Consider the following 27311-nt stretch of genomic DNA (forward strand, 5'->3'; position numbering starts at 1 on the left):
GGATCGTACTCAGACCCTCTCGAAGCCTCCTTTTCTTTCTGCTCCTCGTCACTTCAGTTGTGGAGTGCCCCAAGGCTCCTCCTCGTCACCTATTCTGTTTAACATCTATATATGGGTCCTTGTGCGTCTCATCCGCTCCTTCGGCATCAGGTGCTACTCCTTTGCCGACGACACCCAGACATGATCAGACTAGACCAGGGGTCTGCAACCTTTGGCTCCCAGATGTGTTTGGACTACCATTCCCATCCGGCCTGTACAGCATAGTCAATGTCAGGAGATCATGGGAGTTGTAGTCCGAAACATCTGGAGGGCCACAGGTTGCAGACCCCTGGACTAGACCTTGATCAGGCTCAGGTGTCATCGTGCTTGCAGGGGTGCCTGGCTGCAGTTGGAGATTGGATGAACCACAATGGGCTCAAACTGAACGGGGACAAGACTGAGGTGATGGTGGTGGGCTATCCCCCGGATCCTACACTTTGGGTGTCCTCTTTCTGGCCTTCGTCCCTGCAGCCCCTACCAATTCCGATTAAGAAAGTGAAAAACTTGGGTGTGGTTTTATCCACATCCTTGTCTATGGACCAATAAGCCTCTGCGGTCTGTCCAGCTGGTCATTTTCAGTTGAAAATTTTAAGAAGAGTATTACCTCTGATCCCGGCCCCACTGCACCCTCCCGTGGTTGCTGCTATGGTTCTATCACGTACAGACTATTGCAACTCTGTATCTGGTCCAACCCAAAGGCCTGATTAAACGGCTGCAGCAGCTACAAAATTTGGCCGCAAGGGTAGCCACAGGCTCCCCTTTTGGAGCGCACAATTCTCCTGTGTTATGGAACGTGCACTGGCTCCCTGTGGCTCAACGGGTGGAATTTAAGACCATATGCATTGTACACTGTGCCATTCATGGTCAGGGTGCAGAATATCTTCAAGCCAAGTTCATGCGCTATTGTCCTACTTGTCACCTTCGCTCAGCCACCTCCGAACAACTGGTTGTTCAAAAACCCAACAGAGACAGGGTTGGCGGCCGGGCCTTCTCTATTGCTGCCGCAGTTCTGTGGAATAATCTTCCACTTATCATAAAGAAAACTCCTAATTATCTGGAGTTTAGAAGGCGGGTTAAAACTTCCCTATTTTGAACGTCATAGGGCAGTCTCCTTCTCTCCTAGTGCCATGCTGCCTTCAGGCGACCGTGCGCTTTACAAGAATCAATAACATAATGTACTCTGAGGTTTGGGGCATTCCAACAGCTGGTCCACTATCATGGTACAACAAGTGATTCTGCCATGAGGATGGTACACTGTAGGGCATTGGGGGCATTGAGATCATTCCCTGCAACTAACCCTACATAGGTGTATATTGGCAACTTTACTCCCTAAAAATTGGCAAGTACTCCTTACAAATTAAAATAGGGAGTAAATCTACTCCCAACAAAAAATAGAAAAAAGACTTGTAGAATCTTGTACCCCTGCTTTCACCCTCACAACTCCATGGATATGTTTGGGGCAGTAGTACACGTAGTACCAAAGGAATAAACTACTATTTCACCTGCCTGATTGCAAGTACTAAACATTTATCTTAATGTGCATGAATAACTATGAGAATAGAAATAAATATTACAAAAACATTTGTTTTTCAGTTAAAGCATTTTTAGTTGCTTATAAAATACTCATTGGGAATTGGACTTAGATTTTTAATCCCTAAAAATCATTTTACTCGCAGCTTTTAAAAAAAATGGGGAGTAAAACACTCCCACTGCCAAATCTTATCTGGAACACTGCTTCAACTATGAACAGACGGCAGTAGCCATTGATTCATGCTGAATGCAGGTAATACCATCTATCCTGGTTAAAGGCTAACTTTTTCTCTTCGAGAACAAGGATTTCTAGGAAGCCCTTAAGGTATGCAGCCTTTGTCTACTTAAGAGAAGATATTGGGTCATGCTCGGCTACTCTGCATTCCTCAGCAAACCACCCATCCTTCGTTAACTCCTTGTGCTTAATCTGTCTTGCAGGCTTGGTGAAAACTGACTGGAGACGGATTGTCATGGCTTAATAATGTTCCAAGATGCATTGGGCACCAATAGAAGGTGTACATATTGCTTTGATATCTCAGAAAATAAGTGCTATACACTTCGGATTTAAGACTATTTCTCAACACATCTCCCCATTTTACCCTGCATTTTGTAACACCCATTACCACCATGTCTACAGAGCTGGATGAGCTAGAAAGAAGTGCTTCACCGCTCCCCAAAACTCCACTCCCAGTATCTAAACGGATGAAACTAACCATCGATGACCAAGCTTCAACATTGGTCCAAAATTCATCAATTCTCAAGGAGCCATTAGCCCTGGTTCGGATGTCCATTTATTTTCTCTTCATACACGTACTATTATTGGAAAAAGAATACAGCATGACCAGAAAAAAAGACCCCCTCCCCCCACCCCCCCAGTACTACTGAAGATTGCAGGGAAGGGTGTAATTAGGTAAAATGTCAAGGGTTAATAAGTTTAGCATTCAGCTTTTTCATCACAGGGACAGGTTTTGAGGCGTTTCACGTCTGACACTGCCCTTCCCACTACTGCCAATGGAAAGGACCTTTTCCTGATGATGCCTGCCTCTACTTCGACTGTAGGGGTTGCCCTCTGTACACAGATTTGCTCATACAAGAATCATCTCTGGAAGAAGTGTTCATCAGAAGTGGAGGAGTGGGTACCATAAGCAGTGGTTTAGGACACTATTGGTGCCACCATGTAAGATCTGATCGCTACAGTGCAGTTGGGGCTAGCTTCATGTGGGAGGCTCAACTGAGGTGGGGGCCAGTTCTGGCACTGTAGTAGGATGGCCATAATATATTTATTTTTTAAAACAGGACTTCGTTACCTGGGCGGTCATTAACTGCTTATTTTGAAATGGGTTTTTCATCTTGCCCACGTTTCATTCTGACAATGGAGGCTGGAATGGTATCAGAGGGGTGGTTGTTAGGCTGGATTTTATGCAATGCAGACTTCAAGGTGGTCCAGCATCGTTTATACTATGGTGTATACATTATTTTAAAAACTGGCTCTACTGCACTCTTACACTTGACTTTATACACTTCCCCTCTTCCTCCCTTCCATCCCCATTTAATTATAGATATGAATTGTGCCAAGGCCTGTGAAAGGTCAATTGTCTGCCCCTTCCATAAGAGGAGCTACATAGTATGGTATGGAGTTGGTTCCATACATGACTCCACACTGTGAATTTCTGGCAAACACTTCAGACAGCGAGTGCCTCATAGCATTGGACACCTCTTGAATGCGCACTGCTTGGCTAGCCACTCGGATAGTCACCCGAGTTGAGGGAACATCAGTTCAGAGGGGTTGTTCTTTTCTGCCATCTTCCTGACTATGCATATGGGTGTCTGTATGGTATGTGGCAGAGGAATTCAAGGGGAGCCATTGCACAGCTAGAGCTGACAGTTCTGTATGCAAATGTGGAGACACTCCCTCAGGGGAGTATAGCAGTCTCAGGAAAAGGCAAAGCTTGCAATCGTATTTAAGGGAGGGGGAGATTGTTGAAGACCCAGAAAGGGCCACCTGAACAAAGTAACAAAACAGCATCCTGTGACAGACTCGAGGCTGTTCTTAGCCTACTTTCATGTTCCCAGGGAAGCACAGGGGTGGGACATAGAGGCTCCCAAATGTTAGTTCATGCAGTGGAAGCACCCTTATTAGGCCTATAAGGGTGCCAGGCTGGTATCCAAGTCAGTGTGGCAGGTGCCATTTAGCTTGTTGACGAAAACTACAAACAGCACAGGTGGGAGAAAATGGAAGCCTCCAACCCCATCAGCTGAGACCAGAGAGATTTGTAAGAATGCATCACAATTTCGCACAAAGGCCACCCAACAAAGTTCCAGCATGTACAAGACGTGACCCACAAAAGGGGCGGGGGGGCAGGAGGCTTGGTCGCACATCCGATATGGATTTTTGTTTAATGAATATGCACCATGATATTCCAAAAGAATAGACGGTGATGTGACTCCATAAGGATTTCCTCAAGAGAAACTCACCCAGAATAGTTTGGAATATGCTTTTGCATTAGGGATAAACCCTAAAAAAAAAAAAAAATTGTAAATTAAAAATCGTTAAGGACGGAGGACAGAACGTTAAGCGTAAAACAGAACAGTTTTATGTGAAGCATGACCAATTACCACTCCCTCGTGCACATTCATTTGAATATTTTAAGGAACCATTTCAGACATCTAGATTTTTTATGATGCCTGAAATACAATTAAATGTAATACTGGTGTTATATTTCGCTCATGTGGAAACTGAATAAAATAACGCACCCTTTAGAAATCATGCGCATCACATTGCAACGGATTTGGTAACCGATCAGATTGACGATCATCACCCAAAATGGTGCTAACATACCACCCAGCAGGGTTGATTACACACAAGTTAAAATATATTCACAGTATGAGCAATTGCCATCCTTCAGCATTTGTATTAAAAATCAATTTTCTACAACTGTAGAAATACCTTTTGAGAGCAAAAACGGCAGGTGGAGTACAAGTGAAGCATTTTGTAGTTTCCTGCAATAAAAGAATATTTCCCAATGTAATCTTATAATTGAAAAGTTGACATGAAGGCTCAGTCAAAGCTCATTTTAGATTTTCTCAGCAGAAAGCAACCTTGATAACGAAGTGGTAAATTCAGTGTTAATGAGTGGTTTCACTGTTACCACCTCAGGAGGTAAAACCTTCCATGCTCTGCCCATCTGCTCTTGTGTTGGGGTTCAGAAAAGGGACAGACACTTTTCCAATTAGAGCAACTTCACTGGTACCCTTGAACAGCATGGTGGCAACTTATGAACGCCTGTTCTTTCAAGCTACATTTCTCATTATCAAGTTGGTTCAATGCAAACCTTTGACTAGCTCATCTTCTGACATCACATAGAAGGTACATGGCTAATTAGGCATCTTCATGTTTTTTGCTAAAGTAATAAGGTGAACATGTTGCTTTCATACTTTACTTCTTTATATGGTCTAGCTGAAAAACAGTATTGCGGTTTAGCATATTTTATTGGCTCTTAAAAACCCTTACAGAAGAAACTGCATAGTTTAAACTCTAAGGCAGTACAAATAAGGACATGAAATTTTATACCATGAAATACGTTTAAATTCTAACCAAATTTGAACACAAACGTTACTGCATGTGCATTATCACTGCAACTTGGCAAATGTTATTGTCTGAAACAAGGAGTTCACTTTCACAAAAATTGCTGCAGGGAAAAAAGTACAAAGGGCAAACCGGTCTTCAAAATGACAGATTATCACATACGCTTCAAGCTAATTTTATTGTTCTGGAAACTTCAAACACCAGTATTTTTGCAAACTATCAGCACTTGCCCGACCACCTTTACTACACTTCGTCTTGAGGTTACTACAGAAGAAATGAGGATAATTGCATATTAACATGATTATTCTGTGATCTACAGAACGCGATTCCTGGGTCACTCGGTACTTGATGTCATGTTCCTATTTATTCTTAATATGTATAGGAGACCGTTCCATTCCAATGTATGCAAAACAAATTGTACGTATGCCACTTAGAGATTTGCTGGTATCCTGCCAGTAATTCTGGCTGGATATCGGCAAACTGCCTCTACTTTGTCCGCCGCATAATATCCTGGAATTACCAGGATAATGCAGGTGGCAGAAAGAGTGGTAAATCCCCATTCCAGCAGTCCCATAGGACTCCATCGAGGGGATTGCTGGAATTACCGGCACAATTAACACCCGTGTCGGTAATTTCAGCATTTATTTGCTGGTAAGATTCACCTCCAGCTCTTGGCTGGAGGTAAATCAGTACCCCTACCGACAAACCTATTTTGCTGGTCTGGAAAAATTCCCAGTGCCGGAATTACCACCAATTTTTCCAGACTGGCAAACCTGTAATGAGCACAACAGACTTATGTCTGATTAAACATACAGTAAATTATTAATGTACTCCAGAAAACATAAAAAATGCACTTTTAATAGGAATATATAGATTTGTAATATATATTCATCTTAATTATTTAATGTTTAAAAGCCTTTTTTAAAGATTGAGTTTCAAAATATTGATGCAAACTAAAATTCATAAAAAAAGAAATTGTTGGATCTAAGGGACAGATTATCTATGTGAACTTCAAACGTGAAGTTGGCTTGCAGGCAATAGTATACACAAACTTTTTTTTTGTTGTTGAAGTCTTTCAAAGCACAGTACGTCGATCTGCACGTTGTCTCAGACACCCCTGGCTGCTAAGAATTAGAATTAAAGTTATTAAAAAAGCTTGAATGAGTATACAGTGAATTCATGTTTTTAGTTTCTACCATCAGGAGGAACACCTGCAGCCCTATACTAAGCAGGGAAACCTATTCACTGCTGATCGCATTATGAAATCCCCCTAAACTACTGTGGTACAGAAAATTAACAAATAGGTTCAAGTAGCAGAATGCAATGAGCAAGGTTTCCTTGCTGGCATCTCTACACTGCAGATCCTAGATGCATGCAAGAGGGGTGATCTGGCAAGGATCAGGGATCTGCATATAGCACCTACACACATGCTTGCACTCTGGATGCATCTCTGCAAACAGACACTCCACTGCTGCCCGTCTTCCACCTATGTAGTCGCAGAGTATACATTGCAGACTCCAGCCAGAAACACGTTGAAGTCAATTTTATGTATTAATATTTGGGATTTGTGAGGCTTTACACATTAAGGGAAGCCTCTTGGCACTTAAAGGGGTTTCTTAACAGGGCCTGGACACAATCATATTTGTAACTTAAACAGGTGGCAATTCAAAAGTACGAACAATATTCAAAGAAGATAGTCTTACAGAAAAGGACGGTACGATATGAAGAGTTGGGAGTTCGGCTTCCGGCCATCAACATTAATATAATGTTTAGATTTCCTCACGCTTCAGCAGTGAAAATGTAGAAACATTAAAAAAATATGTCATACTTTGCATGAATGTGCGTCGTGGCCTGGGACTTGCAGGCAGGTTTTATGCTGATCATTCTCTGTATTGGCGCTTTTAACTGCATCCATTCTGACTTTATGAATATGAGTATCACTTTCTGAATTAGTTATTAGTCACACAATTTTGCAGAATGTCATAATGATGCAGGTGATCAGGACCCACCGACTCAGCCATTCGCGCAGAATTGCTTCCTTGAATGCCCCATTTACAGAATGCAGCATTTGTCCTATCTCCCAACATGGAAATGATGAAAGGTTGTGTGGGGAAAATAAACCACTTTAGAGTAGCCTTATTTCCAACGACGAAGCCTTAATAAAAAAAAAACAATTAAAAAAAGAGGGTATGGTACCCATGAGGCTTCTCAAGCCTGGCTCAGTTACTTCAATACCAATACACCTCCTCCAACTTATGGTTCTTTAAATGTTAAAGCAATACAACGACTGGTTACTGGGTAAGAGAGCATAATGTATACCCTTCCCGAACGCAAAAAGAGGCTGGTGAATCTGGCTCCAGGTGAAGGATTCCGTGGAACCAGCTTCAAAAAGGGATGATTATCTATGCAAGTATAAATAAGGGAGCTACTGCAGAGGTACACTGCCGTGCCTTACCACACTAGGATGCAATACTCTAAATACTGAGTATCACATAAGGCTGGAGAAACCAGACATGAAGACCCTGCTGAATTTGGAACATATATTGCTGACTGGAATAGGTCAATTTCTATAGTTGCATGACCTGAAGAACCCTAGAACCAGTTAAAACTGTTGGCTTATTTACACAAATATAACTACAGTAAAGGGAATTAAAAGATGCATTACTGCCATGACTCATGCAAGGATTGTCTTGGAAGGGGAAAATGTAGTGAGCCGGTTCCTGCATCAAAATGAATAGCTAGGAAAGATAACTGCAATCAAATGAACATCTTTGAATCATTAATAGGGGTGAACGAATTTTCAAGCATAAATCAGGCATATGTTGGTTTGGCAAAACTATGGGCACAAACCGAAGAGTAACAAAGAATATTTATTTGAAATAGACATACAATGACAAACGTGGTGGACGGTAAATGATAGGGTGTTACAATCTCTTTCAAGGGGCTTGACCATCAAGAATACAGAAAATAATTCTATGGGCAGTCAAGCCCCTTTAAGAATTGTACAAGAGCGAAAGACTGCAGTTCCTCAACTACCAGTCTATGGGCAGTTACATCATGTGAGGGGAGGGGTTGTGAGAACCGGACAGTGTGACAGCTGCTGGGGGATAAGGTGCCAGCTCCAATACATCAATATTAACATCCAGCCGCATACACTGCCTTTAGTCCCCTCTGTGGAATTAGGTTTGTGACCTTGAGTGTGATCTGCATATAAAGATAAGTATATTCTGGCTTGCACAATATGATTAAAGTAAAGGGCGTGTAGAAATGTGCTTCAATGGAATAGGATGACACTTTTTGGGGGGGAAGTTACTGAATCAAACATTAGGCCCAATGAGCTTTACACAATTAGTTCCATATTATAGGGATGAAATATGGCAAACAATCCATTTGCCCATTACCTCAAAACGTCAACTAGAAAAGTGCACAAATACCTTGCTTATTTCCCCGACTCCAAATGGCATTAATTTAGCTCATGTTATGTGCAGCAACAGGAAGCTCAGAAGTACAGGCACCATTAAAATCATTAACAATGATCACTTGTGTCATGTCCTCAAAGGAGCAGCACGGCTATTATCCCATTGTTTACATCACATAATATTTGTTGAGGGTTTTCAATAAATTCCTTAAAATAGCAAAGTCATTGGAGGTAACTGTTCCAGAAAGAGGAAATCTATGACCACTGTAAATGGTTTAATGTTCTTGCTACTTTGTGCGGTTACAGCGGACAGGCCCCCGCACAGAGGAAGTGCATTAGGAACATGGCTAAATACCCTCTTCTTCTTAAGTTTGAAGCGATTGTTATCACCATTAGTATTGCAGATTGTAACGAAACTGATGTACTGTGTTATTTTAATGAAGTCCTTTTAAGTGCTACACGGAGACGTGGTATACAATGCAAGCCATCATTTAACTATTTAAAGATTATGGGAAACAGAAGATGGTTATATTTTGTTTCAATGTAACAGAATTGACATTCACCTAGGTAAACGTGCACCTGCAACAGAAGATAGGGTAAAATGAGTCAGATGGCGCATGGATATTAGTCAGATGTTATTCTACGAGGGGAAGCTCACAGCAGGAAGGGCAGCATCTGGGGCCCATTCATGCACATGTAAACACTCCAGTAATTCAGACACCAACTACTGTCCATCATTATCCTAAGGATGGTATAACCTCAGAGCCGTCGTGCTGCACAAAATGCGGGCTTGGATCCCGAGGATTACATATGCCATATTATGCAAGGTCTGGCATATACAGGAATTTCAGGTTTGATTTGTGTGGAGGATTAATGACTGGTTTAGATTTACTAAGGGGGCAGGGAGTACGGCAGTGGCCATCAGCATGGCAAGTAAAGGTTTGTGTGAAAGATGCCTTGATTGAGGGGCAGTGGATGGGGAATGTATGTTGAGTGTTAACAGGTGTAGGCAGTCTCATCTCAAGGTCACTAATGTTGGAGGTCGAGGATAGTGAGCAGACCTGCCTGGTTGGGTTTGAGCACTGTAAACAGACGGGAGTAGTAGCCATCCCTTGCTCCCGAAAGGGAACAGGTTCCACTGCTCTGAGGTCTAGAAGTTTCTTTATCTCAGTTCTGAGGGAGGATGACCCAGTCTGCTGGAGAGGAGGGCGAGAGTGTGGGGTAGGGGGAAGGGGCAAGCAGAAGTCCAACCAAGCGACAAAACCCATTGGTCTTCAGTGATTGTCTGCCACGCCTCGAGATGATACTAAATTCATCTTCCCACCAGAATCTCGTGCTACGGATGAAAAACATCATTTAGATGGTTTATCGGCGTGGAGACCAACCGTTGCTAAAGATGAGGCTGTTGACCGAGAGAAAAACTAGCCACCTTGCCTTTGCAAGGTGAGGGCCACCAGTGGGAACCTCTGCCTGGCGTGCACTGCGGTCCTGAAAGCCTCTGAAAACAGAAGGACCTCGTTTGAGACCCCAACCTTGAGTAAAAGGTGCCTTTGTTGGTGTTTTAGCACGGACCAACAAAGACTTGGCAGTTTGGGTGCTCGTCTTGGTTTTGGTTTATTCGTGAGTGGAGGAGTGGAGGAGTGGAACAATTCCTTACCCTCGAAGGTGTGGGATATTTTGACCCACTCAGCTGTGCTATGCTACATTACTTTACTGCAGTGGTGCAAGAAACAGCACAAAATGGCCGCACTGACCCCCGTGCACGCCAAGATCTCGAAACTGCATTTGGTCACAACCACAAAATGGCTGCACTAACCTACCAACCCATTTCAGGTGGGGTAAAACAGAGTACTCACTGCAAGAATGTGCCAGTGTCCCCTGCAGCATTTTACGTGGAGCAAAGGAAAGAAGCAGCATTACTTTGCTGTAAACCCAAAATGCCTCTTTAAAATGTCATCTTTAAAACCTTCAAAGTGCTGTTTGGTGCTAAATTAATCAATTCCTCTTGAACCACTATGATCAAAAAGGCCCTGCAGTGCCCAGGATCATTCTGGAGTCTCAGAGGAACCGGGCTTCATTTGAATGACAGCCCCTATCAAAAGTATCTTTGGAAAAGCAAACCAGGGACTCTGTTTTCATTTTCCACAGGAAACGCAGCTATTTCTTTGCAACAAGTATCAAGAATCAGCTGTCCAGAGAAATACTCTAAACAGATGCATGATACATGTATCCATGCTGCAAACTCCAGCACTCAAGGAAATAAATAGAGCTGCCCAAAGTGTGTATTTGCTGTAGAGTAAAACCAAATTTAAAGAAATAAGTTAAATGTGCTTTTGCCTGAATGAAGAGCGAAATCGCCTATTTTTAAAGTATATTATTGTGGAAAGGCTTGATTATTTAAGAAATGTAAAAGGATTTGCTACTGTTAAAAATCCACCTATAAACTGTTTTAATAGGTTTAAAGTAAAGATTTAAAAGGAAATCAAAGCTAAAACCCAGGCTGAGTTGGTAAACTATATTTAAAAGAAAAAAACCTGCCTTGCCAGCGCTAGCCCTGGGAAAGGATGACACCTCAAACTGCTGGCACAGGAAAGGCTTATTGCGAGCTTGGAGGCTTTGAATACCCAGGACAATGGGACTTCCCAATCGGTATCAGTCATTTGTCTTTGTCCCAGGCTAAGACAATAGCACGCTAAGACTCTCACCTTTCAAGTGGGAGGTGCAGGAAACTTCAGTCAAGGGAGAGGCCCCTCATTCTGCTTCAAAGGGATTGAAATTTGCGTACACTTGGAAAAGAAAAAAAAAACTGACAAGTGGCATTTGGTGTTTAAAAAGCTTATTTGTAACTGAACTTTAAAGACATTTAACTTTGCCACAAGAATGAGGAAAAATCTGAAAGTTGGTAGTTTTAAATTTAATTTCATGCTATTCAGTTGAAGACTTGGTAGGACTCAGTACTGCATAAGGAACAGAAGTTATAAAGAATGAATGACTGCACGGAAAGTATTAATGTTGCGAACATAACATTGTGTACACATATCCCAGGGGTAATTGCGCATCTATGTACACAATTGGAAAATGTTAGCCCAAATCTTTCATGGTTAAAATTGCCAAAAGGTAGCAGAAAGGCAAAACCAGGCCCCACAGACTTGGGATTTGGATTGAAATGTGACCCACAAAATAGGTAACCTGTGCATCTGATTTTCTCAGAGGTTCTAAATGCATACATATGTATTTGTGGGAAAAGTAGATTTTGGTTCTGGGAGGTTTCTAGTCATTGTAAAAATCATCCCATAAACATGACATCCTTTTCTGTCATCCAATCAGCGGACAGCAAGGCGGAAAATTATCCTCTTGCCCAATCCTGGCATTCTGGGTGTGGTTAGTAAGCATCCCCTGCCATATACTTTAGTGATGGCATTTGGCATGATAAATAGGGGAAACTGACAGACACACACACAAAGGAGAGGGATTCCTGACTTCTTCACGATTTTCTGCGTGGCGTCTTGTTCCCGATTTCTTCATCTTTGATCCCGATTCCTGATTTGATTGCAAAGTCCAGGCCTATGCACTGCTGAAACTCCATTTTCAGCTAGGTCAAATTCTGAAGCAATCCCAAAAACCCAAGGGAAGCATTTTTGATCCAGTCTGGCTTGCTACTACTAGATGCATGCCTGCTGCAAACTCGCCATCCTACTGATCTCCAGTAACCAGTCCAGTGCTGTCCAGGTGACCAGAACTGGCCAGCTGACCCTATCCTGCCAATGTGCCCTGCTGTCCTTGGTTAGACCCGATCCATGTGATTACCAGAACCCATGACGGTCCAAAATCCTAAATTAAAGTGGACTGTAAGTATTAATAGGAAGCATAGAAAATCATAGCATACCTTGTCTTGATGTGTTCCATCCCAATCTCTAAACCATCCTATCCTTACCTTAAGAACTTGTAATATTGTCACAACCATTCTTGAAACCCTGCCTTTCATTCCTTGCACTAGTGCTAACTTCTTTAAATAATTTTGTCTTGTCAAATCCTAAACCCTTAATCCTCCTTTGGGTAATTGGACTGGGACCGCCAAGGCGGGTGCGGAGGTGCTGGGGTTGGTTCCGCGGATCAACTCTAGAGCTTACTGTGTTTCAATCTGGTAACCTAGCCAAGTATAACTATCCTTGTAAAAATTGATTTCGTTTTTCTTTTTCGTGCCTTTATTTTCCAAAAACACCTCTCATTCAACATTGCATAACTCACTCAGTTTAATAGCTAGAGACTTCATTTCAACTCTGGATTATACCCAAGACCTGTAGCTACATTCCAAACCTAAACCGCACTCAAAACAGTATAGTTCACCCATTTTTCTTAAAAATCGTTTGGTTAATTTTAGGCGGGAATCCGCATTTCTGCAAAGTTTTACACATGTGATTTTTGTCTCAAATTATTTTCAAACTTACATTACGATTCAAAGTGTTTACTTTTGCTCAAACTGTAGCTCTTTCCAATGTTGCTCCCATAGAAATTTATACTGATTAAAGGATTTTTGCACACTTTTCATTGTTTTATAAAGCCATTTTTTAATGTCATTTTAAAAGTGTAAGATTGCAAACCCATTTTTCTCTTGTTTGGGGAGGGAAGGTTACTCAAATTCTGTTTACTGTGCTTTATTCCTGATTGCCTGCTGCTTCCTCATCTATTCAGAATTGATTTGCGGATTGAGAAATATTGCAAGGCGAAATCCTAACTTAAGTGTTCTTTTCTCTGATGTTCTATATTTTGTGTTGCTAAAAGTGAATTTAACTGCCTTACATACCTTATTATCCGTTATTGTCACCACATTGGTGATTGCTGCTCCCTATCAAAAAGTATGTTTAATTTGAATTTTAAATAAATAAATATTACCTTTACCAACCAGCCTGATTCCTGGTCCATTGTGACCTGGGGTATTTTGAGAAGGGGTGTACAGAATATTGAACCTATAGACATAAAATAAGCATGGTATAAGCGCTATATAAGATAAATAAATACAAATACAAAATTTCAGCTGTGTGCTGCATACTAGGCTGAGACCAGGGAGTATCGCCTAATTGAAATACTTAAAGGGGAGATCAAGCACCTTGTCCCGAACTTCCTTCAAAAACTTTGCCGCCTGCACCCACGCTTGGCGAGCAAGGTCTACTCAGCCCATAAGGCCCCAAGCGGGGGGAGGGGGCCTTTACATGAGCCACGGCCTCCAGTAGATCCGGCGCCAGAACTCTGGCATCAGATAAACCGCCCTTAAAGTATTCAAGCCTATCAAGAGGACTACAATCCTGGAACTCGGCAAGCTCCTTCCACAACTTGACATCCGCAGCAGCCAGGATAAGCTCAGTAGTAGACTGACGCAGCTGAAGAGCCGAATTGGAAAATACCTTTTCCCCCAATGGCTTCAAGAAGATTGTCCTCCTTGGAAAGGATCTGAGATGTTGCAGTGGAGGAAGTAGAGGCCGGCTTCGACTGGAGCATAGTTGCCGTCATCACAGTCGATGAGGGGAGTGGACATTAGGACAAGGCTAGGGCTTCAGACATGTGTAGATTAAGTCACCTCATTGGGGACTTCGAGCCGAGATTTGGTACACCTAGTTTCAGATGTGGAAACAAACAGCTCCAGAAGTACTGGGCCTAACTTTAGCCCCCAAAAGGGGAACCTCTGATAAAGATCTTGTTTTGACAGCCCCTTTGCAGGAGTCCTCGTAGGAAACTCCGGAGCGCTGGTTAGATCCCTTTCGTGACACCGCAGGGGGATGCCTGGTAACAGAGCCGCTTGAGCCCCTCCCGGAAGCACAAGGAGTCCCCTGGTGGGGGTGCCCTAAAAAGGAACGAACTTACCAGCAGCTTCCTTTTTTCTTCAATAAACTGCTGTAAATGTGGTGGAGGAACGCGTTGAAACACCTCCCACCGGACAAGCCGACGCTGGAGTGCTCGGACAGAGTGAGAGTCGCAGTAGAAGCACGAGTCCCAAAGGTGTTCCAGGCCCAAGCACTCCAGGAAAATTCGCACAATAAACAGGACACAAATCCCAGATGCTCAGGCATAGACTGAGCAAAGAGGACCATGGAACCTAAGCAAGAAATGAAGGACAAACAAACAAAAAGATATTCCCTGTGATGCAAGGGCATCTGACCCAGACCATGCAGAGAAAAAGACTGAAGGGTGATGCGCGTGGGCGGAGTGCAGGAAGGCCGGGGTCATGTACGGTGGCCCAGCATAAAAATAGGACAACGTTAATATTTTGATGCTTTAAAGTGCTCTGGCCCCGTTCCGAAGGACGGAATGTCCCACAATTATGGAGGAAAGGGAAGGGGACGTAGGAGTATACTGTTTTTGGCCTCTCCTTCAGGAGTTCACACCCATTTGCTCTTTCTCCACCCAATACATCTATTGGGGTTTCTGGTTGCTCCCCAGCCTTGTTCTACATAAACATTGTAGTTAACCTTTATCTTGGGACTCTTTAGCAGACTTGTCAATTTGGTTCACCCAGTGGCATTAACGAAGTTCCAATATCAGTGGGACTAAAAAGCCTGGTATTGCGTTTACCGAGTGTGCAGTGGTGTCGTCCCCTCCACTACGTACTGCGGCTTACCTATCTGCTGACCAGCATTTCCTGCTAGCAGTTCCACCTCTTATATAGGGTCATAGTACCTATCCTCCGTTGCCAACACCATCCGAAAAAGGTGGGGCTTCGTGGATCCAGTCTATGGTCGCCCAGTGATGTTGTCCATGGTGGTCTTGTCAGGTGCAGGTTTCTTTGGTGGGTGTGTTTTGTGTCCCGCTGAAGCTCTCGATCAGCCTCCTGGTGATCCTACCTCCAACTCAGATGTGGGACAGCCTCTCTGCCTGATGGTCACCTCCCCAGGCAATGCTGCCGTTACCCAGTGTTAACATTCACCTCCCTTTGATACTTCTGGGTCTTCTGCGCCTGTTGGCTTTCACTTCTAAAACGGGTAGCATAACCCCAGTTCCTGATGGACAGTCTTCTCCCACCTTAGCTCATTTTCACTCGCAAGCCTCATCACGGGTCTCCCAACTGGTAGCCATCCCCATCTCGTTCCCCGACTTCCACCACTTCCCCAATGGCTCATACGGCTTCTAGGACTCGCTCTCTTACTGCCTCCATAACCACTACGATTACTACTTCCCCTCCAACAATCACCCCTCCCACTCCTACCACTTAGTCTCCATTATCTTTTATGAGTTACCTGTTGCTTGTCATAGAAAAAGGAATAATGTCCCGAGTCTGGTACCCCGCTCCTCGTTCTTCTAGTCATGGCCTTTTCGTCCCAGTCTCTCGTGTTATTGGTTTCTTCTTACAGTAATACATATACCAATAGGGTATATCAGGATTATATTCATAAAACTTATTTGCTGTGTAGTGTCTTTCTGGGTTTTGGGGTGAGAGTCTTCTAGTCTTATTTCGGGGACAATGTCCTCGGACTCCTCACAGGATACACTGTGCAGATGAGTTGCTTATCAGTTTTACTCAAACATTTATGGGGAGGCTGATCACGCATTGACATGCATATCATGGACTATCAACTGGCTGAATGAGAAGATAAAGCAGAGCAGAGTCCTTTCATACATGAAACGAAAAACCAGATGTGCTTCTGCACCGGGAGATGCACTTTATTCGTAGACTCATGTAACCTCCTAGGGAGGGAGCCATATAGCTGTGTGGCAGGCTTCATAAGGGAATCGAGAGGTGTGGCAATTCTAATCAGAAGAATATTGAACCTACATATCACTGGAGAAAAAAGGGACCCCAGATATAGAATAGCTGGGGCAACTGGAGCAATGGCGAGGGAAATATTTATAAACATTAGTGTATACGTGCCACCTGGGTTACCAAAAAAATACTTTGGAGCAACTTAAAACTATCCTACTGGAAGCCCCACACAGCCCACTATTTATTGAAGCAACTTTAAAGGTAGTGACAAATCTGTGGAATTATGGGCATTATTAGAACATCTATATCTCATTCAGTCCCAAACCATCCTATGCTCAATAACATTCCTAGCAAGCCAGCCATCCTTCTCCCCCTCCCCCCACCAGTGTTTCTTTTAATTTGTGTTCCCCGCACAATTGAAGTTCTTCCGAGAGGCGATGGGCCTGCTGGACATATCGAGGTAGATGCATCAGATCAGAGGTAATCAACCGCATATTCTACGCCACACGCCTCCTTGTCAAGAATAGTTTATTTGATATGCCCACAGACTGACAATACGCACACAAGTGTGGGGGTACCTGGAGATTTAACACATCTGTTAGAAGATAAGGTGGTGATGGAGTTGAAAGAGGAAGCAGGGCATTATTTTCGGAACAACCGTGATTTGGTAGAATCGAAAAAGTTGTCTGAAGCATATAAATGTGGTTTGAGAGGCAATGTCACAGCAAAGGAAACAATAGGAAAGACAGTATAAGGAAGCCACAGCCCAAGTCAAGCGGTTTAAGGAAAGATGGCAGCAGACACAAGGGATGACATATTGAGGGTCTTCAAAAAAGCTAAAGAAGTAAAAAATACTGGAGGGCTAAAGTAGGCTTGTAGCATAAGGGAGCACACACAAATGAGGAAATAAAAATCGGTAAATTGTTAGCATGGCTGGCCCACAGGGATGAGCAGAAACAGATAAGTAAGATTTGGGTGGGGGACAAAGATGAGAGGATGATTGAGCCCCCGGACATTGCAGAGGCCTTTGCAACATTTTATGAAAACCTATACACAATGCAGACCGTGAAAAGGGAAGAGGAGGTACAGCAATATGTGTAAACCCTGCCCATCAAGCGATTAACACCTCTCATTGTGCAGTCAGAGGAGGGAGATAAATGAAGAGCTGGAAGTCACGCTGTCACAACTTGCTAAGGAAAAAACCAGCAGGCCCAAAAGGACTCCCGCTTGTATGGTGGATCAGATTGAATGACGATTCAATGGAAGACATGCTCCATGAAAGCAAGATAAGGGGGTTCCTGCCACCAGACTGGAGAGGCCACTATAGTAGCGATACTGAAACCGTGACAAACCAATGGAGCAGTGTGGGTCTTACAGCCATGTGACTCAGAGGTGAAGATACTAGCCAAATCATTGGCAAACAAGGCTTCAAAGTATAATTTCAGACGTTATTAACAAGACCAAGGAGATTACACCTAGTGATGGCTGAAGCCAAGAGGTCTCAAGTCAGCAGGGGACATCCTGTCACTGGACGCCAATAAGGCATTTGACTCCATCAAGTGGAAGTAGCTATTCGGATTGATGTCTAAAATGGGTATTGGGGAAGGATTTACTAAGCTTGTGAAACTGCTGTACACAGAGCCTAGGGCAAGGATTAAAGTGAACAGTGATCCATCAGATAGTTTTTTTTTTCCTGGAACAGGGGCCACTGTTACCAAACTTGATGTGGTACCATTGGACATCACAGATAGGTGGAAGTATTGCAAGGGTAGGAATAGCATAGTCAAGAGGGAGCTGCATCTCGGCGAAAGACACAGAGGGTTAACACTGCTGTACCAGAGACCTGCCCATAAAGGCGGTAGCCAGTTCTTAATTTAAGGCACACAAACACCTGGGGTGGGCGAACCAGTTAACACTTCTATCTCCGATTTGATACAACGGAATAATAAAAGTGATTTAACACCCAACATGATTGATTTTTTGGATAGTACCTATACACACATGTTTCAAAGCCCTTCAAGGAAGGGAGGGAGCAAGGGAAAATACAATGATATTCTTACAAGGCCTTAAAACATTATGAATGTGAAATTAACCATCGTACTAGGCCGGACGACATTTCAGTTTAATCAAGATACTCACCGTAGTGACTACCTTACTACTAGTCCATAGTTCCCTTTCCTCCATACTTTTGGGACATTCCGTCCTGTGGGACGGGATCAGAGCACTTTTGTAAAAAAGCATCAAATTGAAAACGTAGGGTACCGCACGCGGCTGTAACCCCGCCCTCCTTAGCTCCGCCCCGCGCATCGCCCTTCAGTCATTTTCTATCGCCAGGTCTGAGACCATTTAAGAAATAGAGGATATTAAATGGAACAGCGGGGGGGTGTATGGAGTAAAGGGGACTATGGACTAGGAGTAAGGTAGTCACTACGGTGCGTAACTTTATTATACTCCTACGTCCCATCCCCTTTCCTCCATATTTTTGGGAGATTACCAAGCACTCCTTACAGAATAACAGGTGGATGGAACCCCTTTATTGAAAGAGGCTTGTAAGAACAACCTGCCCGAAATGAGCATCGGCCCTGGAGCTCAGATCTAGGCAGTAATGTTTCACAAAATGTGATGGTGAAGCCCATGTAGCTGCTTTGGCAATGGTTCCCCAGGGAACATATTTTTGGAAGGCAATGGCAGCTGCCTTGCCCCGCACAAGATGGGCATGAATTCACTTCGGAGACTGAAGGCCCTGAACGGCATAAGACTCAGAGATACAGGAAGCACTCCATCAGGAGATAGTTGCTTTCAAGGCCGGCTTTCCTTTCTGGTCTCTGAAGGTCACCAAGAGCTGGGAAGAGCTCCGAAGATTAGAGGTTCTGTCCAAATAAAACTTAAGAGGTCACCTTACATCCAAATTATTTAGAAGCCTCTCGGCATCTGAAGCCGGTTCTGGGAAGAAGACAGGCAAGGAAATAGACTGGTTCAGATGAAAATCAGATACCACCTTCGGAAGGAAAGAAGGATTGGTCCAGAGGACAACCTTATCCTTATGAAAGGTGAGGAATGGGTGCTCTACCAACAAGGCCTGAAGTTCGCTTACCCACCTTGCCAAAGTCATCGCAAACATAAAGGCAATTTTCCATTAAATTAATTTCAAATCTGCCGTAGCCATGGGCCAAAAGGTTTATGATAGAGCAGTAAGGACCACATTCAGATCCCACCTGGGATGCGGGTTAGGCACAGGTGGATATAGATGCAAAAGACCTGCAAAATGCCTTTTAATGACTGGGTTTGTCAATGAAAAAGAGCAGGAGTCCGTGGACAGGTATAAGTAAGTCCTACAGGACAAGACAGGCATGCCCAAAGCTGAAAGATGAATAATGAAAAACAGGACCGTATCAATGACCGCTTCTCTGGGTCCAGCTTTTTAGCTAAACACCAGTGACAAAAACTGAGCAATTTGCTCCTATCCGGAGACATGGTTGAAGGTTTTCTAGCCGCTTGGATAAGAAGCAGATTATCAGCGGACAGATTGAAACTCTAAAAATTAAAGGGACCAGGCTGCCAAGCTGAATGATTGTGGGAAGGGGTTCCACATCTGCTGATCGCTCTGGTGAAGCAGGTTGGGAATGAGCGGAAGCCTGATCGGTGAGCAGACTGACAGATGCTGAAGCTCCGAAAACCAGATTCTGGCTGGCCGCCATGGGGCTATGAACAGGAGAGTGCAATTCAACATGTTCCTGAGCCTGCATAGTGCCCGGTGAATCAGAGGAAGACGCGGGAAGGCGTAAGCCCTCATGTTGTGCCACGGAATCTCAAGAGAATCCCCCAGGGAAGAAACTCTGAACGCCCGTTCCTGGAAGCATAAAGAGGAAGTTTCTTGTTCAATGACGTCGCAAAGAGGTCCACTTCTGGAGTGCCCCAATGGCGAAAAAGTTTGGAGAGGATCTCCGTGTTCAGCTCCCAATCGTAGCTGACCATTGCACGCTGGCTGAGAGTCTGCCGTTACATTCAGCTGGCCCGGAATGTGTACCGCCAACAGCCAAACACCATGTTGGACAGCTCACTCCCAAATCTGAATGGCTAGATCTACAAGGAGAGGTGACCTGGTACCCCCCTGCTTGTTGACATAAAACATGGATACTGCATTGTCCGTGCGGATGCGGACCACCCTGTTCACAATCCCTGGTCTATGCTTTGAGCGCCAGGAAAATTGCCAGAAGTTCCAGATAATTTATGTGAAATTGTTTGTCCTGCGGCGACCACAGATCGAAAACCTGAAGATGATCCATTGTCGTGCCCCACCCAATAAGGGAGGAGTCCGTCGTAATGGTCACCTGGGGGGGGGAGGGCTCCTGAAAGGGCGCACCCACCGACAGATTGCTGGAAGAAGACCACCAAAGGAGATCTGACATCATGTAGGGTCGAACCAGGATTATTTTGGTGTCTGGATCCACCGCGTGGAGCCAGGAGTTCTGAAGAGCCAACTGCGTAAGTCGCATCTTGAGACGCGCCAGGGGAAAAGCAAGGACGCATGACGCCCAGAAACCTCTGTAACCACCTGGCAGACATGCTCTCTGACTGAATGAAGACTGGACACGTGGTTAACAGATCCGCCATCCTGTCCACCGTCAAGCACACCCTGCAGTCGATTGCGTTCCAACGGAAACCCAGGAATATCAGGTCAGAGGATTTCTGCCAGTTCACTGACAGCCCAAGACTGAACAGGAGCTGAAGGAGCGACTGAAGATTGCTCGAGGCTTTCACCGGACAGGGACTTCACAGAAGCCAGTCGTCCAAATATGGATACACATGAATACCCTGTAGCCTTAAAAAAGCTACTATGACTGACATCTTTGTGAAGACATGCAGCGCAGAGCTGAGACCAAAAGGGAGCACTCGAAACTGATAGTGCTCCTCTCTCAGGGAGAACCACAGATATTTCCGATGTGGGCTCCAGATCGGGATATGCATATAAGCATCCTGAAGGTCCACAATGCTGAGCCAGTCTCCCTTCTGAAGAGAGGACTATTTGGCAGGGCGCAATCTTGAATTTCTCTTGGGGAAGAGAAAGGCTGAACTGGGAAAGGTCTGCAATGGAGCGCAGGCCAGCCTGGTTGAGTTTTGGCACTGTGAACAGAGTAGAAGCCCTCCTCTCGTTCCCCTAGGGCAGGGGTGCACAACTGATTTTGATAGAGGGCCAAAAGTACCTTACATGATGGCTATAGTGGGCCGAAAAGTAAATGTGGGTGGGGCGGTAGGCGTGGCGTGGCAGGAGGCTTTTTCAACCCCCAATTTTTATTAAACACATGGAACACACTATGCTCCAAGACACCCACCCCTCAAGCAAACACTATGCCGCATGGCCACCACTCCCCGACCAAACACTAGGCCCTATGGCCCCCACCCCTCAACCAAACACTAGGCCCTATGGCCCCCACCCCTCAACCAAACACTAGGCCCCAAGACAACCACCCTGCATGCAAACACTATGCCCCAAGACACCCACACGTCATGCAAACACTATGCCCCAAGACACCCACCCCTCATGCAAACACTATACCCCAAGACACCCACCCCTCAAGCCAACACTATGCCCCATGGCCCCCACTCCCCAACCAAACACTATGCCCCATGGCCCCCAACCAAACACTATGCCCCATGGCCCCCAACCAAACACTATGCCCCATGGCCCCCAACCAAACACTATGCCCCATGCCACCAAGCATGCACCTACATACATACTCATACAGACCCCCAACCCCCCCACCCCTGCATACAAACTAAGTATACACCATGCACCCATACAAACCTGAACCCCCACCCCTCCAACTCAGCACACACTGACAAGCATACACCATACAGACCCGAACCCCCAACTCACCATACAAACTCACAAGCATACACCATGCATCCATACAGACCTGAACCCCCCACCCCCAAATCGGCACACAAACTCACAAGCATACACCATGCACCCATACAGACCCCCGCCCCCAACTCACCATACAAACTCACAAGCATACACCATGCATCCATACAGACCTAAACCCCCCCCCCCACTCCCAACTCACCAAACAAGCAAGCATGCTAACTGTTAACCAGTGATTTTGATGTCTTTATAACCTGTACCTGTATACTGTTTCCCATTATCTGCAACTTGTAACTTCCATAAACATGCGCCCGTAAGCCCTTGGGCAAGGTTGCGCAATACAAATAAATACTAAATGCATGCATACAGACCCGGACGCCCCACCCCTGCATCTCAACATACACTGAATGTGCACACAACAACAAACATTCAGGCAGACCCGACTCCACCACCCCACCACCAGCATCTCAACATACACTGCACTTGCACACAAACACATTCAGGCAGACCCGACACACACCCCCCCCCCCTCTGCATCTCAATACACACTGCACTTGCACACAAACACATTCAGGCAGACCCGACACACACACACACACACACACACACACACCCCCTCCGCATCTCAACATACAATGCAGACATACAAATACAAACACCTATACACACCACCCCCCCGACTCCACATTTCAACATACATACAAAAACAAAAAACTCAGTCAGGACGGACCCGCGACAGACAGACACACACACACACACACATACAGCCCCCCCCCCCCACCATGTATACTTACCAGATGTGCTGGAACGCTGGCGAGGCTTCTGGCACTACGGCTGGCTTGGCCGTGGCAAGGCTGAAATGCCTTCCGGCATCAAGCCTTACTGGCCACGCCAGCCGTAGTGCTGGCACTCCATTGGTGCAGCACACGCACTACGTGGCTCCTAGGAGCTGCGTGGTTCGTGTGCACTCAACAAATGAGGGCCAGTGTTTTGTCCGGCCCGGAAGACAACAAAGACTTTCCTAATGGAGGGCAGCTGATGCTTCTTGCGGGCCGCCCTCCGTTAGGAAAGTCTTTGTTGCTGGCGGGCCGGACAAAAAGGCATGGCGGGCCGCAACTGGCCCGCGGGCCATATGTTGTGCATCCATGCCCTAGGGGAATGGGTTCTATCGCCCTGAGATCTAGAAGTTTCTGGACCTCGGCTTTGAGGGAGGGTGTCCCCGACTGCTGAAAGGGAGGATTGAAGGGTGGGGGAGGGGGCAAGCAGAAGCCCACCCCAACGATGGACAAAACCCACCAGTAGTCGGTGACGGTTTGCCACGCCTCCAGATGAGACAGGATTCATCCTCCCACTGGAGTCTCGTGCGAGTGCCAAAAAAATATAATTTTGCAGACTTTTTGGCGGAGAGACTACCTGTCCCTGAAGTGGAGGCTGAAGACCAAGAGAAAAACCGACCTCGGTGCTGTCTCCAACGGGAGTTACCTCTCGGCGGGTCAGTCCTATGAGACCTGTAGTCCTGGAACCCTCTGAAGCCTGAGGAGGGCTGAGGTTGGGAGGTAGATCTCTGAGCTTTGACTGGGGCCTTCACTAGCACTGACAGACTTAACAGTTTGCATGCTGACCTTAGTCTTGGTGAGCTCGTCATCCGTCGAAGAATGAAACCGCTCTTTGCCATCAAAAGGCAGGTCGAAAACTTTATCTTGGACCTACTTCGAAAACTTTGTTGCATGAAGCCAAGCTTGACAAGAGATGAGCTGAAGTGTCGACATGGTGCGCAGCAGACTCCAGCATATCCTGTGCAACATCTTGGCGTCTGACAGACCGCCCTTGAAGCCTTCCAATTTGTCTGCCGGAATGAACTCTTGGAGTCAGCCAAATCTCTCCAGTTTCATATTTGCCGCCGCTAAAATTAGCTCTGTGTTAGCCTGACACAAATGCAGCACAGAGTTGGCAAAAATCCTCTTGCCCAAGGAATCTAGCAATTTGTCCTCCTTGGACAGAACCTGGGCCGCAGCTGCGGAAGTCGCAGAGGCAGGCTTAGATTGCAGAGTGGCGGGCTACTACCACTACCACTGTCGAGGACGGGAGCGGACATGACGCCAAGGCTACTTCCTCAGAGCTGTGAAGCCTGTAACGGTCGTCAATCCTTTTATTTATTTGTGGGGCTTATCCCAGACCTTGCGGGCCTTGTCCAGGACGTCCCTCTGGAGGAACAGGCCGGTGCGCTCCTGTGGAGACAAGGTTAGCACCTCCGATAGCACCCGCTCCTGCGGAGCGGGTGCCTCAGGCACAGGTATGTCCAGGAGTGACATGAAATGCTCTGACTAAGCAGGGCTGGTCTTCACTAGCCTGATCTGCCAAGGGGTCGTCTAAAGCATCCGGGTCCCCCGGCTGCGACGCGACAGGCGTCAGATTGCATCGCACTCTGATGAGGACTTGTCCACCGGTGACAAGGAAGGCAGTGGTGGAAGAGTCGGAGGAGGCAGAGGAGGTGCTGCCGGCAGAGCAACCGGTGCCGTGACAGAAACGGTCAGGGCAGGCAATGGAGGCTGAGGGCAGATTTCTCTAAAAAGGCCCCTAAAGTACTCTCTCATGGGATCAGAGTGCATTAGACTCTGAAATTTCCCAAAAACGGCATCCTCTGCCGAGACCTTAGGCACTGGAGTGGGCAGAGGCCTCTTATGAGGATCATAACCCCCACAAACGCAGTGAAGAGGCTGCCAAGAGGGCCTGCCACCCACCGGTCTACATAGACCAATGGGGCAGATGAACAAGTTACTTTCTTACCTGGTAACGTTCTTTCGATGGGATGGTCCGACGACGTATTCCATATCTATGACAGGTAATGTCCACAGCTATGCTGCTTCGGAAAATCTTTGGTGTCTACGTCGATGACGTCAAGGCGCCGTCCCCGAGGACCTCCTCCGACGGCCGACGTCACCCGATGTGATAAGTAGGACGCACGACGCCCATAGCCTCAGTTATAGTTTTTTCCCCAGAACGTGTGCCACCAGTATTCTGCCAGTCAGACACACCAGGCATTGCGGAACGCAAGCTGCAATCGCAAAAGAAATTCTGCGGCAGGGAAGGCAGGGAGGGAGCGATATGGAATATGTCGTCGGACCATCCCATCGAAAGAACGTTACCAAGTAAGAAAGTAACTTCAAGGGGATTGGGTCCTCTGACGTATTCCATATCTATGACAGACTCCCAAAGCAGTACCAAGCAAGGAGGTGGGAAAGAATTTAGAATACAAATTTAGCATGCCCAATCAAATTGCGGAATAGAAAACTGCCTTGCCAAAGGCCAGATCTTGCCCTCTGATGGAATCAAGGGAGTAGTGACGTACAAAAGTATGTACTGAAGTCCAGGTGGCTGCATCACAGATGTGACGAATAGGAACTCCCCTCTGCAGGGCAGTAGACGCAGCCACTCCCCTGGTAGAATGGGCCTGCAAGCCAGCCGGAGGATCCTTACACGCCAAGCGGTAACACTCGGAGATAGCTAAAATAATCCAACGAGACAAAGTCCGTTTCGTCACAGCTTGTCCCAAACGCTTTCCAGCGTAACCAATGAAAAGTTGATCGTCCACTCTGACCCGGGACATGCGCGAAATATAAAAGCTCAACGCTCTCCTAGGATCAAGCCTATGGAGCCTCTCCTCTTCCTTACCAGGATGTGGAGGAGGATAGAACGCCAGAAGAACAACCTTCTGGCTCAAATGAAATTCCGAAACCACCTTCGGAAGAAAAGAAGGACGAACTCTAAGGACAACCCTGTCCTTAAGAAACACAGTGAAGGGTGGCTTAACTGAAGGTGCCTGTAACTCACTCACTCTGCGAGCGGAAGTAACCGCAACCAAAAACAGAGTTTTCAGAGCTAACAGCCTCAAAGGGCAAGAATGTAAAGGCTCAAACGGAGCACCCATAAGAAACTTAAGAACAAGGTTCAAATCCCAACCTGGCACCAGAAAAGGTGACGGAGGGAACACATTAGTGAGCCCTTTCAAAAACTGCGAAATTAAAGGATTCTTAAAATAGGAACACTCTTCAGACGAGCGCTTGAATATGGACGGCGCCACCAGATAACCTTTAATGGTCCCCACTTGCAAGCCCCTGTGGGCTAAAGAAAGCAAAAAACACAGAACCATGGGAATGTCGCATTCAAAAAGGATGCACATTCTGAACTCTGCACCAGTCGCAGAACTTTCTCCAACGCCAACGGTACAGAGACTTAGTTGCCGGCCGTCTGGCCGAGAGCAACACCTCCATCACGTCTTCAGGGAGGTCCCAATCCTTATACCTCAACCTTTCAGAAGCCAAGCGTGGAGATTGAGGATCTGACCTCTGGATGGAGAACCTGACCCCCCTCCCGTGAGAGCAGATCGTCTCGGTAGGGAAGACGACGTGGAGGGCAGATGGACAAGTCTAGAAGGTCCGGGTACCATGTCCTCCGGGCCCACGCCGGAGCAATGAGGATCATCCGGGAACCGAACCTCCGTAACCTCTGCAGCACTTGCGGGATGACGGGGACTGGAGGAAACGCATATAGCAGTGGGAATGACCACTCCACCACGAACGCGTCTCCCAAGGCTCCTTTTGGAGGAAATTCCTGCGAGCAAAACCTTTCGCACTTCCTGTTGACACTGGAGGCGAAGAGATCCACTTGAGGGGTCAAGGGCGAAGATCTCCAGGAGAATCTCCTGAGCCAGCTCCCACTCGTGAGAGATCGTGCTCTGCCTGCTCAGAGCGTCCGCGTTGTCGTCTCCGGCCAAATGAACCGCTGAGATCGAAACTTCCTGCTGGATGGCCCAGAACTCGAGCTGCATCGCCTCCCTACACAGCGGAAGTGACCCTGCCCCCCCTTTTTGTTGAGGTAATGCATGGCCACCGTGTTGTCCGTTAAAATCAGGACACTATTTCCATGCACAGTCGGCAGAAAAGCCTTCAGAGCTAGCCCGACGGCCCTCAGCTCCAACAGATTGATATGGAGTCTGGACTCCGACGGAGACCAACGACCGCTGACTGTCAACTTGTTGGCATGAGCTCCCCATCCCGTGAGGGATGCGTCCATCACGATCGTCACCTCCGGCCAGGGCAGCCAAAATGGGGCCCCCTTCATCAGATTGCCTTCGACGGCCCACCACAGAAGGTCCCGGGCTACCGAGGGCGGCACCTGA

The 27311-nt window shown here is 46.1% G+C and overlaps 1 protein-coding gene across 7 annotated transcripts in view; it reads right to left on the minus strand.

The window, feature by feature from the left end:
• The window catches only part of ZNF644 (zinc finger protein 644), a 1204777-nt gene that overhangs the window by 612081 nt on the left and 565385 nt on the right, over nucleotides 1-27311 (minus strand). Inside the window, exon 5 of one of the 7 annotated variants that reach the window (XM_069641771.1) lies at nucleotides 4517-4569. The exons of the other annotated variants lie outside the window; for them this stretch is intronic. The gene's annotated coding sequence lies outside the window, so the exon portion shown is untranslated. The remainder of the gene's footprint in view (nucleotides 1-4516; nucleotides 4570-27311) is intronic. 7 annotated transcript variants of the gene reach the window in all.

This window comes from Ambystoma mexicanum, chromosome 1q (genome assembly GCF_040938575.1).
Source record: "Ambystoma mexicanum isolate Mex_15411 chromosome 1q, UKY_AmexF1_1, whole genome shotgun sequence".
NCBI classification, from domain to species: Eukaryota; Metazoa; Chordata; class Amphibia; order Caudata; family Ambystomatidae; genus Ambystoma; species Ambystoma mexicanum.